The sequence below is a fragment of the Castor canadensis genome, chromosome 8 (assembly GCF_047511655.1).
Source record: "Castor canadensis chromosome 8, mCasCan1.hap1v2, whole genome shotgun sequence".
NCBI classification, from domain to species: Eukaryota; Metazoa; Chordata; class Mammalia; order Rodentia; family Castoridae; genus Castor; species Castor canadensis.
This window is the reverse complement of record NC_133393.1, coordinates 92,068,299-92,087,552: the sequence shown is the minus strand read 5'-3', so window position 1 is coordinate 92,087,552 and position 19,254 is coordinate 92,068,299. Positions and strand designations below refer to the sequence as shown.

At 32.6% G+C, this 19,254-nt stretch overlaps 1 pseudogene; it reads right to left on the bottom strand.

The window, feature by feature from the left end:
• Nucleotides 1-10,211: 10,211 nt before the first annotated feature.
• On the bottom strand, nt 10,212-11,148 carry LOC109679739 (olfactory receptor 2AP1-like; annotated as a pseudogene).
• Nucleotides 11,149-19,254: the final 8,106 nt, after the last annotated feature.

The following is a 19,254-nucleotide window of genomic DNA, read 5'->3' as shown; positions in this document are numbered from 1 at the left end:
CATTAACTTCAGGAAAGTGAAAGTAGAGAATAGGAACAATGATAAATTGTAATAAAACTGAAGGCTCAAATTGAAATATAAAAACAGGACCAGCAAACAACTAAAAACAAATTTTAATCTCTTAATCTGTCTCTACAGATTGAAGAAGAATTATACCTAAACAAAAATTCCAATGCATTGACTTATATTATTTTATGAATAACAAAAGCTCTGCTTCTTAGGGCAAGGTTAAATCATTTCTTCTAAACTGTGTCAGTACTTTTTTTAAATCATTTTCCCACTCATTTTTTTTCTTTTCTTATTCTATCTATTCTGATTTTCTCTCTTAAATTATTGTGTATTGTCACATTTGCATAGAAAAAAATCTAAAATAAATTTTAAAATTTTTTTGAAACTTACTCTTAAATCAGTCTCTTAACATTTATTAGTTAACAAAGTAATCATAATCCAAATTATGTAAATGTTACAACATACCCATACCCACCACAATAATAAAAAAGAGCTTTTTTAAAAAATAAAAGAATAAATTGAACTCAATTGTTTTCTACTTTTTGTTGATTTGTATTTTTTGTTTCCATTTTGGGAGTGAGTATTGACAAATCTGTGTACCTACTGATGCTGAAAGCCTACGTAGAGTACTTCTTAGCTCTTGATAGTGCTCAGTATTTGTGTCAACTGCTGTTCCTGGCTAATGATAAGGACTTAAGCAATGTCAGGACCATTTAATGTAGGTATATGGGTTAGTTAGCTCTTGGTGAAATGTTGACTTACAATAATCTCACTGATTATATTGTCTTGCTGTATAAATGATCTTCCTATCAACATACTACAGTTTATTAAAACATCAATGCAAGTTCAGCTCTGCACATAATTTTTTTTCTAACAAACTCAATCTATAATAACTATTTCTCCACCTTTTTTACAAACATTTACTGCAACATAACACTGGGTCTTAAAACCAAATTATTTTCTAGTTGTTTCAAGTAGAAATAACTTTAACTGCTTATCTGTTTAACTTCAAAATAAATTAATTACCCATATGAATAGGCTCCTGTTTAGTTATACTTAGTTACAATTAAGAGAAGAATAATGAGATAGCATCCATGGGAGGCAAGAATGAGAATAGTAGAAAATGTAATTTGATTATTTACTCTGCCACTGAGCTCTAAATTGTGTGAGAATGTTGCAACAATATCTAACTGAAGCTGCATATGTATGATAAAATCTTATGGCTTGTATTTTATCTATATTTGTACAAAAAATCAATATTTGTAAAGAGATAAATCAATATTTGTGCAGTTATACAAACTAGGTGAAAATAGATGAAAGAAGAGACTATCCATAGTTTTATATATATATATATGTATATATATATATATATCACTATGCATCAGTAGCTATTACTGTAAAGGCTTTTTATCCTTTTATATGCTGAAAAATTGATATAAAATTTTTAATGTGAAATATAAGATTTCTACAAAATATCTGATAAGTATTCTTCAAAAATGTCAAAGTCACAAAATGCAAGTAAAGAGTGGAGAACAGAGTAGGGAAGAGTAAGGAGAAAAAAGAACTGAATGTAAGTGCAGCAGTCACCAAACCTTCCCTACTCTAAGGAAGTGAATCAGTTCTGTCTTAGTTCCTTTTGTGACTGAGTTGGAGAATATAAAGGCTTAGGATCCTTTAGGAAATGATCTCAGGGCCATTAGAAGGTAAAAATCTACACAAGAAAGTGATATGAAAATGAACTTTATGTATGAAAACTATATAAACCTATTCATTCCACTTCTATAAACCACTGTACACCATGTTACATATTTTCCCTGTCTATCCTGAGCTTTGAATGTTTGTTAACTTCCACATCAATCAAAAAATTTACATGAACAAAAATACATGTTTTCCTGATAGTTGGCATGGTGGTGATAATGTAGGGAAATGTCCAATGGTTTGGTGAGATATTTCAAAATTTCAAAATTTTACTCATAAAATAAGCCAACTTGTCATGAGTTGTTTTCTTAAACCCAGTAGTTACATTACTAAAAACTTAATCTCTCCATCAATGTTCCAAATTAAATTAGTAAATTTTACTTCCATTTATGTTATTTTGTTACATAAAGGTATGATTATTTGGCAGGGCTGGGGAGGGAAAATACAAACAGGTCTTGGAAATTCTTATAGTTCCACAAAGAAGGGAAGTGACTTTAAAAGTTTGTCAATACAGCATTAACAACATACAAAAGTCTAGTGTCTTCTTGATCTCCCTTCAGTGATTTATAGTTTTTACTGTAAAGATCTTTCATTCTTTCATTAAATTTCTTCCTAGGTATTTCAATTTTCTGATGCTATTGTGAATTATACTGTTTTCTTGATTTCCTTCTCAGGCTGTTCATTTGTAGTACATAGAAATGCTACTGATTTTTGCCTATTGATTTTGTATCCTGCTAGTTTGCTGAATGTTTCTGAGATCTAAGAGTGGTTTTTTTAATTCAATTTTTAATGCCATTCATGTACAAGACTGTATCAGATAGGGATAGTTTGTCTTCTTTTCCTATTTGAATCCCTTTTCTTTTTTTTTCCTGTTTTATTTAACTGGCTAGGAATTCCAGATCTGTAATGAATAAGAGTGGAAAGAATGGACAAATTTGTCTCATTCTTGATTTTACAGTTAATGGCTATAGTTTTTTCCACATTTAGTATGATATTAGCTATAGGTTTGTCAAATGTACCCTGTATAATGTTGGGGTATATTCATTCTATTCCTAGTTTCATCAGAATTTTTATCATGGAATGATGTTGAATTTTGTCAAAGGCTTTTTCTGCATCTATTGAGATGATGATGTGGCATTTGTCCTCCATTCTGTTTATGTGGTGTATTGATTTGTGTCTTGTACCACCCTCACATTCCTGCAATGAAACCTACCTGATCATGGTATATGAACTTTTAAATGTGTTACTGAATTCAGTTAAGCATTTAAATATTTTTACTCATTTATTGACAGGTACAAACATTGTTTGGGCCATTTCTTCCCCCTGCCCCCTCCCTCTATCCCCATCCCCCCTCGCTTCTAGGCAGAACCTGTTCTGCCCTTATTTCTAATTTTGTTGAGGAGAAGATATAAGCAATAATAAGAAGGACAAAGCATTTTTGCTAGTTGAGATAAGGATAGCTATACAGAGAGATTCCTAGCATTGCTTCCATGTCCAAATGTGTTACATCCCAAGTTGATTCATGTCTACCTAACCTTTTCACTAGTTCCTGATCCCCTCCCCATATTGACCTCTGTCACTTTAAGGTTTCTGTATTAGTTCCTCTGCAGTGGGGACATCAAACACTTTTATGTTTTGGGTTTCCTACCTATCCCCATATCTCCCATATGTGCTCTCCCCTTAGCAAGTGACTTAAGTTCAACAACACTTTTTTGAGAATTTTTCCATTTAGGTTCATCAGGGATATTGACCTTTAATTTTTTGGTGTAACTTTATCTGATTTTGGTATTGGAGGAATATTGGCTTTGTAAAATGAGTTTGGTAGTATTCCTTCCCCTTGTGTTTTATGGAATAACTTGAGCAGCATAGGTTTTTGTTCTTTAAAGTTCTGGTAGAATTCAACAGTTAATAAATCCACGTCTAGCCTTTTCTTTGTTGGGAGGTGCTTTAATAGCTATCTCATTGCTTGTTATAGATCTATTTGTTTATGTCCTCTTGGTTCAATTTTAATAAGTCATATGTCTCAAGAAATTTATCTATTTCTTCTTGATTGTCCAGTTTGCTAGTATACAGGTTTTAGTATCCTTTACTTGGTCTCTAATTTTAGAGTATCTCTTATGATGTTATGCATAGTTGTTCTTCTCTGGTCATGTCTATTTGGAGTTTGAAATGCCTCCTATACATAGGTGGCTATATCATTACATAGAGGTGGGAAATTTTCTTCTATGATTTCATTGAATAGGTTTCCTATGCTTTTAGCTTGTATTTCAGCTCCTTCTTCCACCCCATGAATTATTAAGTTTAATCTTTTGAATTGTTTTAGACAGTCATTCCTTCTCTTAGTGATGGTCTGCATACAATTTCTCCTCAGTCTTGTCCTCCATCTATAATATTCTTTCTTCTGCTTGATCTTATATAGTGATTATATTGTCCACTGGGGGTTTTATTTGACTTATGGTACTTTTCATTTATAACATTTCTACTTTTTTCTTTACCTAATTTCTGCTTCTTTGCTGAATTTCTCTTCCAGGTTGCTTTCTTGTGTAGGTGTTGAATTGATTTCCAAATTTCATTTATATGTTTATTTGAATCCTCTTTGAGGTCATTCTGCATTTTTCAACAGTAGGATTTTGAACTGTCTGTCAGACATTTCAGCCAATTCATTATTTTGGATTCAGTTGCTGTGCTGCTGTGGGATTTTGGAGGGGAGACACTGCTTTGGTTTTTCATATTTAAATTTCTATGCTATGACTTGCACATTTGTTGTGCTAAATTTCTCTTTTACTTCCTCACATAATGGAGGATCTACTGCAGTATGGGGATCAGCATTTCAACATAAACTAAATATTTTTATTAGTAGGAAACAATTTGAACCCTTAACACTCTCCCTACTAAAGTTGTATGAAAACAAAACTCTAGTTCCTAGGGGATGATCTGGGAGCTTAACACTGCTTTAAAGGTTTAAGAATTGGAAATTGAGTAATATAGGGGATAGACATGAGGAAGAGAGAGGAGTAAGAAGAATTTTAAAAAGAAGAGGTAGGTATAGGAGATAAAAGGATGGGAGAGCACTTGGGGTAGAAGCTTTTGTTTCCCCTTTTCCCAGGGGAGCTGAGGCTGGCTGAAGCTGCAAGCTGTATCCTATTCTGTTGCCTTTCTGTTTTGTCTTCCTGTCTTTGGCTCTTTTGTGTGTACTCTCTTCTTTGTTATCTAGATTCTTATTCATAGAGTTCAATGGAGAAAACTCCTCTACCATTTTGTCTCTATCATCTACCCTTGAATTTACCTTGTGAACAAAAAAGAGGTTTAAAGATTACAGCAAATAACCAGGGACACATAACAAAGAAGAAAGAAAGAATTCAAATTCACTTCTGCTAGCCTTCTTAGACTATGTTCCCTCTAGTGTCAGCACTGTACAAGCACAGCATAGGAAAGAGTGGGTTATAGCCAAGATAATGCCGGCTTTAGCACTCTCAGTCTTATCTGATTTGTAGCTGGAAAACTCTGTAATGTGGCAATTATATACCTTATGGATGCTTTTTACACTTTTAGCAAATGGCCTGGTACATAGTCAACTGCCTTGAAGAGGATAATTATTTCTCTATGCCTAGGATAGTTTCATAATTCTCTCCTCATTCTCTCTCTCTCTCATTCTCATTTTTTATTCATTTTTTTGGTAGAATAATTTCATTCTTGGACAGGTCTATAAACCACTGTTAGTCAATCACAGCATTAGACTCTCTAATTATTGTTGGTTATTGCGAATAGTTGATGGTTGTGTTTCTATAAGAGACTTGTCAAAGGACCATGTCTATAAACAGAATCCAATTAGAATTGGGGAGGTGAACAAATTCATTTGAGAAAAGAAAAAAGAAAAAAAGGTCAATTAAATAAATCTACACATTAGTGAGCTCATACTTTTCCACTATAATTAGAGCTGTGAAAAAATAAGATTGGTTCTTCTAGGAAATCATTCAGCAGAGCATGTTTACTTGACTCTGAAGCCAGAAAATTAGAGCCAAGAAAAGGACTAAGAAAGTATGAACACCAAAGACTTAATGTGATTTCTTATATTGAACCATGGCAAAAACTAAGCACTCTTATAATTTCAGGTTGGATTGTCTACACTAACAACTTAAAAGCTCATATCTAATATTTCTCTCTAATAAATGTTCTCCTTGCTCCACTGTACTTCACAACTGTTGATGACTTTCCAGACTTTTCTTGTCTGTGGTAGCAAAGGTTTTTATCTTGTCTCCTTTGAGTTATCCTAGGAAAACAGATCCTAAAGAATTGAAGAAGTTACTTTCATGGCATATTATATGAATCAACTAGATCTAAGTGATGTAATGATTGGACTATATCACTTGAGCGACTCTATCAGCAAACATAATAAAGAGAGAAAATGAAAAATTAGAAAAAAATTTGCTTCCCATACCACTTGTCAATTAATATTTTCCCTGCTGGTTATGAGAATGCCATTGAAATAAATATTTCTATATTTACAAATTGAAATTCAAAGTTACATTTGTTCTCCCACCAATGACATCATATCTGTTCATCTTGGGCTTAGAATGTTTACATGCTGTTATATGTATCTCCTTTGTAAATAAGGCTATCTCTGCCATATCTGCTTCTGCTGTATTCTTTGCCCCACTTATCCTTCCTTAGGATGCAAGAACACTTGTCTTATTGGCCAGATTCTGCAATGCAATATCTGTATTTTCTAGCAGGGCAATTTTCTTTGTGTTAATTAGTCACATACATGAATTTGGTCTTTCATTTGCTATTACTTCCAAATCTATTGCCAAGTCAAGATCCACTCAAAACTCAAACGATTTACTTTTTTTTGTTTCTCTTCAAAAATAAATAGTGTAATGATTAGGGGCTATATATAGTTATCCAATTAAAAGGGATATTGAAATATATCAGAAGCACTGTGCTAAAAGTTACCACCTGCTGCTGTGTACTATAATCCACAGATGCTCTTCACAGAAACTTGCCAGTGGCCTGGAGTAACTGGAGGAGCTTGTCCTCACTTACACATGATGTCTGTCTGAGTACAGCAAAAGGATTCAGCCAGATGATTTTTGGACAAATCATCCTGCAGAATGATGCCCCATTCATCCAGGTTATCATCTCTGGCCCCACAATTGTGACTTCATTGGCCATTCCATTATTTTATTAGGTCATTTGCTTGTATTGATTATAGTCATAAAACTAATACTAAATTTCCTTCATGAAAATGGGCCCTGGTCCAATGAAATATTGTGTTGGATCCTACTTCTATGGGTCAGCCATTCTGTAAAGCTTCTAACAGACACTGATAGTTTGATATCTGAGGTCCTACAAGCATGGAAGGAAGGCTTATGACTAGAGTATTTATAAATTCCAATCAAGATCAATATCTGATACATGTAAGGTAGTGGGGACCCAATGTTGTGAACTTGCTACCAAGTGAATGAAGTAAATGTTTGGTATGTTTTCCTTCAAAACTGTGCCATATCATGAGTGCAGTGTTAGTGTGTGTTTCTTCTAAGCTTGACTTTAAGCAGCAACAGTAGCTAGCCCAGACTTGAGCAGAGTCCATGCTGTTGTGGCCACACATAGCCTCCATCACTGTCATCATGAATATACCTCCATTAGACATTTGAGCCACAAATGATTTCCCATAAAGTCATAAATATGAATTGAAAAAGAATTAGCAGTGCAATAGCTGGTACCATACGGATCTGACTCACCTGTTCTCTAAGCTTAGTGTATCCTCTGACCTTGCCAATGCCTGTCTCAATGTGCATATTCATCTCTTGATTACTCAGGGGACACAATGTTATTTCCATCCAATGATGGAATACTGCACGACTAGGAGAATTAGACCACATCCGGTTCAATCTGGGTAAGTAGCATGGTAACTTGGTTAAACATTCATTCTGTACCAAGTCCCAATAACAACCCAAAATTAGGTTTTGAAAAGAAGGATAAGTTTCAACAGAAGATGGCATGACTTTCTCAAAATGCTAAATCTCTGTACTGTGATTCACCTATAAGGAACTGAAAAAGTATACATACAGCATGCCTATTTGCCACTGCAACTCATGCAACATCAATTCTGCTGGATCATGAGGTCCACATGGCATAAATATGCTTGACAGAAGTTTGTACCTGAGGGAGACTTCTCTTAGTCAAGGCAGCACAAATAGGAGAGTCAAATTGTGGTATTCATGGCTCCAGATAAAAAGGGGCCCAATGGGTGGTGTAGCACTTTCTTAATAGTAGGAGGGACCATATATAATAACTTGTACTTCAGTTTTTAAGTGATTTTAACATCTTGCAGAGCAAGATATCTGTAGAAATTTCACTGAAGTGACAAGTCCTTTAATTTTACTTAGTTATTCTCCACCTTTGGCTAATATGTATCTTTACAAATGTGCTAAATTTCTTGCCACTTCCTGCTCACAAGGTCTTACTCAGTATACAATCATCAATCAAGTGGAATAGGGTGATGTTCTGATGAAGAGAAAGGCAATTAGTTCTCCTAAGATTAGATTATGACATAATACTGGAGTTGAAGGGCACCTGTGGTAGGGTGGGGCAATGCATTGCTGTGTTGACCTTTCCATCTGAATGCTAGCTGCTACTCATGGTATTTAAAAATAACAGATACAGATTTAAAGACATTCATATAGAGCTTCCAGTAGGAAGTATTGACTTTTTCCTGCCGCAAAGCCAAAATTTGAGCATGAGCCTCAAGGGAAGCCAACACCTGATTAAGTTTATGACAATTTACTGTCGCCCTGAAGGATTTACTGGTTTTCTGTGTAGGCCACTTTGCGAGCTGAATGCAGAAATGAATGGAAGAATCACATCTATGCCTTTCATGTACTTGATAGTGATATTAACTCTCTGCAGTTTCTCCCTGAGTGCTATATATTTGATGCACTATTTTTTATTACAAGTAGTTCTATTGGCTTACACTTGACTTTTCCTGTCATAATTGTTAGCACTTCAGAGCTCTAACAGAAACAACTTTGCAAAGAAGAGCTTCCAAGATATTGTCAAAATAAAACACATTTGAGAAAAATTCTAGAGCCATATAGAAATGTTAAAATTAACTCAAACATTCCCACAATGAAATATATTATTTATTTGATCTCATGAATAATAACATAATCTTTTATATACATATTGCTAATTTTTAAAGACTCAAAGACACAATATTCATAGGCAAAATAATAGTAACCTGTAATCACCATTTTAATATTTTCTTAATTTGTAAGCTGAAATGTAGCTTACATATAATCTTGAATAACATTTATTATTGTTTATAGACTAAAGATCTCTGGGTAAACAGGCTGATAGACTTCAATAGTAATCATCTTTTCTGCAATTTTTATTATCTACTAGTTTTCCTCCAGATAAAAGTGTAAGCTCAGTTAAATTTATTTTTGCTAATAAGGATTAATTATAAGTATTAATCAGGCCCATTGTGATATTTCAATGCATTAATATAGCATGTACTAAATAGGCCACTCTGACTTGGTTTTCAAAATGTGTGTTTGTGTATACATGTAATTGTGTGTTTTAAAAGAATAATCTCTATTATTAAAATTCATAACTGTACTTAATACCTAAATCTGTGTTTTAAAACTGAGCAACCACACAGTGAGAGAATGTTTTAGTGGATATAATTAATATACTGATTATGGTATTTAAAACAATAAATAAATGTATGAATGAACTCATGACTCAATTACCCATCTGTCTACATCACAAAGTAACAAATCAACTAACATCAACTGTATGTTAGATATTTAGATGACATTGAAAAACTAAGGATAATTATACAGGAATTGACAAATAATACATTTTAAATCAATTAATTCTTCTACAGTTTACTGCAACACTCTATCAATGTCTCTACTATGTATTGAATTATCCATTATTACTCAATTGAAAAATATAGAATTCAAAATACAAATTTGGCACTACCTACAGACTATAATAAAAGTTTGGTAAATCTCTAGGACTTATATTACTTCATGTAAATGTTTAAAGGATTGGAATAGAAATATCAATTCTGACTTTACTCAAGTCTTTTCTTTAAAAGTGATGTCTAAATAAAGAAAAATAACAATGAAGGGTTAGAGGACACACATGCACATCTGGATACACATATGTATATATATCTATATATACATACAAACATATATGTACATATATATAGAATTATTTCAAATTTTAGCAATAATTTATTTTTGTATAACAGGATAAGGTAGGGAGAAATGGGGGAGAAATATTCTGCTACATCCCACACAAGAAATACAATACATCTGGATATGTTTAAGGAGAGTAAAATGAAAAATGTCTCAATGAAAAAGTACTTTTACTGTGCCAGTATACACATAAGAATACTAATAATAAAATGTAGAAAATATATTAAAATTGCATATTACAACTCTGGTATTCTAAACATTTATTTTAAAAATAATGAGCCTCAAAGAGTTTCACTTTTTAAAAAAAGTTGTCATTTTACTTACCATATCTTTGAAGGCTATTTTCACTTGCTTTTTCCTTAGAGTGTAGATGAAGGGGTTCAACACAGGGGCAATGGAGGTGTTTAAAACAGCCACCCTCTTACTAAAATTTTTTGCATCCTTGACAGAAGGATTTATATACATGAAGATACAGCTTCCATAAGAAAGTAAGACCACAATCATGTGAGAGGAACATGTAGAAAAGGGTTTTTTTCTCTGTTGAATGGAAGGGATTCTCAGAATGGTCCTGATAATGCAGGTGTAGGAAAGAATCACCAGAAACAAGGTGAGGATTAGGGTCACTGCAGCAAAGAGAAAATGAATCCTTTGTACAAAATGTGTCTACACAGGACAAATGCAATAATATAGTCTAATCACAACAGTAATGACTGATGACATTGGATGCACAGAAAGGCAGCTGACAAGTCATTATATGTGACACAATGACAATCACAAAACCAGAGAGCCAGGAACTTAGGACAAGTTGAATGCAAAGTCTCTTGCTCATTACAGCTGTGTAATGCAAGGGTCTACAAATGGCAACATAGCGATCATAAGACATGGCAGCTAAAAGGTAAAATTCGGTTGCTCCCAGAAGGATTGCAAAAAAATACTGAGTGAAGCAAGCAGCAAAAGAGATAGTCTTGTTTCCAGTTCCAATACTGACTAGAGTTTGGGGAACAAAGACAGAGGTAAAAGATATTTCCAAAATTGCAAAATTTCGGAGGAAGAAATACATAGGCGTCTGGAGGTGCTGATCCAGTAGGGTCAGAATGATGATGGTCAGATTTCCCATGATACTTAAAAAAAAATTTAGAAGCAGAAAAAGGAAAAGCACAGCTTGAAGCATGACATCATCTGTCAATCCAAGAAGAATGAATTCTGTCACTGACGTTAGGTTTCCCATCATTAACTTCATGAAAGTCAAGGTAGAGAACAGCAATAATAATAAAGATTGAAATAAATTTGAAGGTTCTAAATGTTTATTGAACTATAAATCCAGGGCCAGCAAACAATTAAAAGCAAACTTTTAAAGACTAAATTTTTCAACATACTTTATTTTGAAAAACAAAAATGCCAACATTATTTTCTTTTAAGAGTAATAAAAGTTCTGCTTCTTGGGGACAAGTTTAATAATTTCTCCTAAACTATATTGGTACTTATTTTTCATCATTTTCACTTGTCTATATTTTCTTTTCTCATTCTTTGTATTCTGATTTTTCTCTCTTAAGTTATTGGCTCCTGTCATATTTTACAGAAAAATCTAAAGTAAATTTAAATAAATTTTTGTAACTTACTGTAAAAATATCGTCTTCACACTCAATTTATTAGTCAACAACACAAACATAAACAAAAGTATGAACTATAAGAATAAGAATTAAATTGAATTCAGTTGTTTTCTTCTTTTTTATTGGTTTGTATTTTTTGTTTTTTCCCATTTCACTAGTGAATACTGATAACTGTACCTACTGCAGTCCAAAGCCTGCATAGAGTTCTTTCTTAGTTTTTGACAATACTCAGTATTCATGGTAAGTACTGTTCTTCACTGATGACAAGGACTCAGTAAATGTCCTGACCACTTAATGAAGGCATATAGATTAATTAGCTCTCAGTGAAAAGTTGAGTCAAAGGAATATCACTGATTGTGCTGTCATACTACATACATGATCTGCCCATCAACATACTACATTTTATTAAAACATCAATTCAAGTTCAGTTCTTGAACTTGTTTGTTCCTAACAAACCCAATCAATATTAGCTGTTTCTCCATCTTCTTGAGAAAAACTTACTACAACATAACACTGGATCATCAAGTCAAATTAGTTTCTAGTTATTTGAACTAGAAATAGTATTTAACTTTACCTATTCCTCTCTTTAACTTCAAATAAATGAGTTACCCACAAGAATAGGCTCCTGTTGTTTTCTAGAAATTTGTACAGATTTGGTCAAAATATACTGCACTTCTCTTTATACACGGAATCCCATCTTCTTGAATGTTAAAAAGGTTTTTTTTTCAAATAATGCACTCCAATTAAGTTATGAATATAATTCTTCAGCATTTTCATTTTAATATATCCCTTCAGCAGATATGAAGAGATATTAATCAGGTAATGCTTTTTTGACTCAAAAATTACGATTCTTCTCATTTATCTACATATATTGTTATTTTCTCATCTTATAATATGCAACTAGTTAATCATAGTCACAAATGTTTTGTCCTTATCAAGGTAAGATTTCCAAAATTATTTAACATGGACAAAGGAGAATTTTTGACAAGTTAAGAAAAGTGATTGTGTAGTAGAATATATTAGAGAGGTTTCAAATGTTCTTGATATTATAACATGAACAATTTATACTTTTGGAGTAAATAGTCCTTTGTTTAAAACTTCATAAGTTAAGTGTAAGAATTAAGTACATTGCTATTTTAATAGTTGTAATATGCTCCACAGTTACAGAGTTTTAAGTTAGCACTCCAGAGGAATTAATACAGAAACCTTAAAGTGACAGAGATCAACACTAGAAGGGGATCAAGAACCAGTGTAAAGATCAGTTAGAGATGAATCAACCTTGGTTTTAACACATTTGTACATGAAAGCAATGCTAGGAATCTCTCTGTATAGCTGTCCTTATCTCAACTAGCAAAAATGCTATGTCTTTCTTATTATTGCTTATTTCTACTCTTCAACGGAAGACAAAAGTGCAGAACAGGTTCTGCCTGGAAGGGAGGGCAGTGGGGAGAGGGTGGGGATGGCGGCAGGAGGGAGAAATGACCCAAATAATGTATTCACATGTGAATAAATGAATAATTAAAAAAAATTCTGTTATAGAATAATCTGAATCACTGTATAAATAATATAAATTTAACTGTTAATTGAAATTGTGGTTGTTCATGTCTGAATAAATTATCTAGCACAAATGATAATAAGTATACAAGCTGAATGTGAATGTGAAAAATTAAAAATTATGTAGAGATAACAATTTTTGTTAACAGGTTTTATATTCAGAGAAATAATACTAAAGTACTTACAATATCACAAAGCTCATTAAATTGTAATATTCTCAAAAAGTAATTAAATTAACCTTCCAGATTTAATAAGTTATTGATAATTTTTGTTTCTGCTTGAAAATGACTTGACTAACTCAGATAATTTGAAGATAATTTTTATCTTCTGGCTCAAAGGCGTAAATATTAGTTAAGAATTACTATGGAAGGTGACCGGAAAGTACTGAAGAGATGAACCAATGTGAGTTGTAATATACATGTGCATGGAAGCAATGCTAAGAATCTCTCTGCATAGCTATCTTTATCTTAAGCTAGCAAAAATGCTGTCTTTCTTATTATCTCTTATGTTTTCTCTTTTACAAAACTGGAGAACAAGAGGGCAGACAGGGATGTGGGAAGGAGAGGGGGTTAAGGGGAAGAAATGTCCCAAACAATGTATACACATATGAATAAATGAATAAATAATTTTAAAAGAATTAAAATACTAACTTAAAAAGTAATTAATCAAGAAATCCCATTCACGAAAGAAAATTTATATTTTGAAATTTACACTAAGTAATTCTTTGACAAAACAAGAATTTATAAATGATTGAGTTTACTGAATGAATAAATGAGAGATCAAAAATAAGAGCAAAGTTGTATTTTTTATTAGTAATGATTTTATCTGTTAAGCAAAATGATAATTTTATATAAAAAATTATATTAAACATATTTCTGTCAAGATATTAAAGGATAATAAGCCTTTCCAATAATGATTAGTGAAATATGATACAGTTGTACATAATTATAAGTAGTGACATTATACATGTAATATAACAATAAAAACTTGACCCATTCAAGTTCATTTGACAAAAAAAAAATAATTGCCATCCAAAAGGTGAGAAAAAGGTAAGTTTTATTTGTGGTTAAAGAATATGGAAGAAATTTCCCAAACTTTTCCAAATAAATTTTGTTATAAATCATTTCCCCAAAGTAAAATCATCCTCCAAATGAATTATGGCTCTCATATTTAGCCTCCATGTCCTTCTGGTGAAGGACCACAGAGCTGTAAGAGTTGCCTATTAGTTTATAAAAATTGTTCTAGGTTACACTTAGGCAGAGAATAAGAAAAGACCACCCATGAGAAGTATGAATGCGCATAGTGGAAAAATGTAATTTGATTATTTACTTTACCACTTTAAGTTCTAATTGTGTGAGTATGGTGTAATATTTTCTACCTAAAACTACAAATATATGATAAAATATTATCCACTGGATCTTATCTTTTTTTGCATAAATCAATCAAAAATGTATAAAGAGAATGTGTGTGTAGTTATATATACAAAGATGAAAGTAGATGAAACAGTAGACTGCACATACCTATGAAATATGTAGAGAGAACTTTATACCACTGCATAAGAATATCACTAATCACTATTGTAAAGGCTTATTATCCTTTAATATGCTGAAAGAAATGTTTCATATAAATTTTTCTTATATAAAATATGTATTGTATATTTATATAGAGCTATATATCACTGTATACATACATCACTAAATGCTATTATAAAGCTTTTAATCCCTTAACACGCTGAAAAATATGTTTGATACACAGTTTTCATGTAAAATTAAGATTTCTACAAAATATCTGATAAGTGTTCTTCAAAAATATTCTTTACTTGCACAAAATGCAAGTAAAGACTGAAGAACAGACTAGGAAAATGTAAGGAAAAACAACAACTGAATGTAAGTGCAGAAGTCACCAAACCTTTCCTACCTCAAGAAGGTGAATCAATTCTGTCTTTGATCCTTTTTTGGCAGATTTAGAGATTATAAAGGCTTAAGATCCATTGGAAAATTATCCCTGGGCCATCAGAAAGTAAATATCTAAACAGAGATTTATATGAGAATGAAGTTTAGATATGAAAATTACACAAATTTGTTCATTCCATTTATTTTATAAACCGTATCATACACAAAATTACATATTTTCCCTTTGTATTCTGAGCTTTGACTGTTTATTAACTTCCACGTTAATCAAAATATATAAGAACACCACAAAAATACATTTTTCTCTGATAATTGGTATGGTGGTGATAATGTAAGGAATCGTCCAACAGTGTGGTAAGACATTTCAAAAGCATCTGAGGAAAATAACCAACTCACTATGAGTTGTTTGCTCAGACTCAGTAGCTACACTATTAGACACTTATTCTTTCTGTTGTTGTTCCAAATTAGTAAACTTCACTTCTGTGATTTCTTATTGTTTCATGGAGACATAGTTGTTTCCATGGCTGGAGGAAAATACAAAAGAATACTAGAACTTCTTGTAGTGCGAGAAAGAAAGGAAGTGATTTTAAAACAGTTTGTCATTGCAGCAGTAACAGCAAAAACACAGAGAAGCTAATTTTAAGGAGCTCAGTGTCCGAAGTGGGACCCATTTGAGCAACAAAATACACAATGACATCAAATCAAACAAATAAACCCGAATTGTTTATTAGTGACTGAATAAAGAAATGAGGAAAAACATAACCTCTTACAGTGAAATTACAAATTAATTTGAGGGAAATAGAAAACAACCATGAGGTGAATACCACACAAAATTCTTTGTAGATAAAATCTAAAATTTGTGAACAGAAATTTGAGGAGGAGCAGAATTTACATTGCTGCAAACTCTCTATTAAGTATTTAGCAACTGCAAAAGGAGATATAATGTCACAGTGTAGTAAACTGACTGACATCACCCTACCCAAGAGAGCAAAATTTAAATCACTAGTACAAAGACATCATGAACACTTCAGTGCAATGCACTTAGAAAAGAACACATTTCTGTGGAAATTGTGACAATGTATAACATCATTCTAATCATGTAAAAAGATGAAGTGAACCGAACTGAAAGATTTCTACAAAATAACTAATATTCTTCAAAAAGGAAAAGGGGACCAGGAACTAGAGAAAAGTTAGATCAAAAAGAATTAACCTAGAAGGTAACACACACACACAGGAAATCAATGTGAGTCAATGCCCTGTATAGCTATCCTTATCTCAACTAGCAAAAACCCTTGTTCCTTCCTATTATTGCTTATACTCTCTCTACAACAAAATTAGAGATAAGGGCAAAATAGTTTCTGCTGGGTATTGAGGGGGTGGGGGGAGAGGGAGGGCGCAGAGTGGGTGGTAAGGGAGGGGGTGGGGGCAGGGGGGAGAAATGACCCAAGCCTTGTATGCACATATGAATAATAAAACAATAAAAAAATTCTCAGTCATAAAATGCAACTAAAGGAAAGAATTGAGAAGAGACTAGAGAAAAGTAAGGAGAAAAAACAATTGAGTATAAAATGCAATCTTGGAATACAAAATGGATTCTGGTTGTAAAACAAGTGAAATCTGAGTAAGATCTTTAATCTAGTTAATAGCAGTTTTCTAATGTCAGTTTCTTGATTTTGAATACATTATTATCATATTAATCATATTCTACCATTAGGGAAATAGAGTGAAATGTTTAGGAACTACCTGAACTAATTACAAATTAGTTCAAAAATCTCCTTTTAATTCTCATAAAATACAAATAAGAAAAGGCAAAAATCATAATCTGTCTGATCACCCAAGTTCATCCCCAAATCAAAGCTTCAGCAGTTCCTGTTGTTAAACTGAGTTTGGCCTAAAGTTGCCTCTGTACATAATAAAGTGTAATCTAATTTAATATGAAAAGAAACTGCAACCTAACATAACAGTTCTTATACGCTTGTAACAACTAGGCAGTCTTAAGCATCATGGCAACCAAAGCATTAGCTAATCAGGAGCAGGAAGCTGTCAAAGAAGGCAAGCTCTGGACTGCAGCCCATCAGGTGTTTCTGAAGGTCATTTCTACTTCTTTGGCTACAAGTAGAGTTTGTTAAAATGTTGAATGAAACATTATGAACCACTTTGCCACTAAGTGCCACGCAATTCAGTAATTTGTCTCCTATTAAATTTAACTTGTTTTGGTGCTTTTCTGGCTTTCTGGGGTGTCTTTTCTTCAGTCATCACATGACTAGTTTCCTCATGCTACTCAGATCTCAAACTGTGCAAGCCTCAATGAGGTTTTCCCAATTGTACCATGAAAATAGCCGCAGCTCACCTTAGCTTGCTAAATCTGTTATACTTACCAGCTTTTTTGTCCACATTTTCCTAAATTATATTATCGTAAATGATGTTACCTGTTTGTATGTTTTCTGTCATCTTTACTAAACTGTAATCTTCACTAAATGAAGGACTGCATTTAACATTTTATCTCTAGGACTTAAGGGTGAATAGCACATAAGCTACTTCAGCAAGTCACTTTGCCTTAAGCTTTTTGAAAGGATCAAAAGTCTTTGAATGATCGAATTTCTGAAAACGACCCAATATACTTATGTAGCTTAAACTTTGAATAAATGTTTGGCTTATGTCAAATTTTTCAAATGTAAATCAGAAAAGACCTCGTCAATGTTCAGTTAAGGAAATAGATTTCACTTTAACATTCTCCGTTCAATAGTAAACATTAAAGGAGATTTGCAATCTCTGCTTAAACCCAAATAGTTATTTTTTAGAAAGAAAGTATTTCTACTTTAGGACTATTATAAATAAAGTTACTATGAATATTTTTTATGTCATATGGTACAGAAATGCTTTCATTTCTCTTGGGCAAATACCTTAAACTGGAGTTGCTGTGCTGTATAGTAGAGTCTTTGAAATGTCACACAAAGACTTTTGTGTTAAAGGTTTCGTTGCCAGCTTTTGGGAAGTGGTTGAACCATGAGGGCTCTAACCTCAGCGGTGGATTAATCTGTTGATATATTCATAAATTGATAGCATTATTTCCAAGTGGTAGAAATTATGAGGTGAGACACTTTGCTCCACTACAGCTCCCTGCCATGAGGTTCATCTTTCCCACACAGGAACCCAGAAGCAATGGAGACAAGTGATGGTGGATTGTAATCTCTGACACCATGAGCCAATATAAATCTTTCCCCCTTAAGTTGTTTATCTCAGGAATTTTGTCACAGTGATGAAAACCTAATACAAAGTGTATGCTTAACTTTGTAAAGAAACTACCAAACTGTTTTCCAATGTGTTCACAACATTTTACATCTCTTATAAGTATGTAAGCAAGTTTCATTTTCCCTACAACCTCACTAACACTGGGTATAGACAGAAAATCTCTCTTTAGTTTCTCTCAGCATGTTTTCCTTTAGCTTTCATTGAAAAAGTACTGCAAACATTTTTGTCAAATATATCTTTAAGCAATTTACTTTTTTATTATTGGATATGGTATTTTTATAATTTTATTGTACATAAAGAGGAATGCAATTTACAGTAATGGTTGTCTCATGTTCACTTTTTATCCTACAACTTTTATAAGTTCACCTATTAGTTTTAGAAGCTGTTTGTAAATTCCTGGGGACTTTTTGTGTACAAATGATCATAGTTTTTGTGGACAAAGACTTTTCCTTCTTTCATCATAAAGATCATAAAGTGGATACCTACTTAAAATTTTTATTACTTTTTCAAGCTAACTCATACCTTAAGCATAATGCCAACCTGAAGAAATGAAGAAACTCTTTCACCATTAAGTGTAATATTTGTAGGATTTGTTTGTTTTAGTTTTGGGCTTTTGTGTTGTTCTATTTACCAGCTTGCAGAAATTTTATTCTACTTCTATTCATCTGAGAATTTTGAATCAGTAATACTGGTTGATTTATTTAAATGCTTTGCTTCATCTTCTATGATGAGCAAAGTTTTCTTTGTTATTCTGTGCATATGATGACTTCCATTATTAAATTTCCAATAGAAAAGCAAAATATCTATTTTTAAGAGGAGACTGCTTTGGTCATAATACATTTTTCCTTTTATATATTGTTAGGTTTAATGTGGCAACAATTTCAAAATGCATCTATGCTCATGAAGAATGTTTTACTCTAGTTTTCTTTTCTACTAAAGTTTTCTGGTTTTAGTCTAAGAATTGCAGGCCTCAAGAATGACTTGGCAATTGTTAATTTGGTATTACTT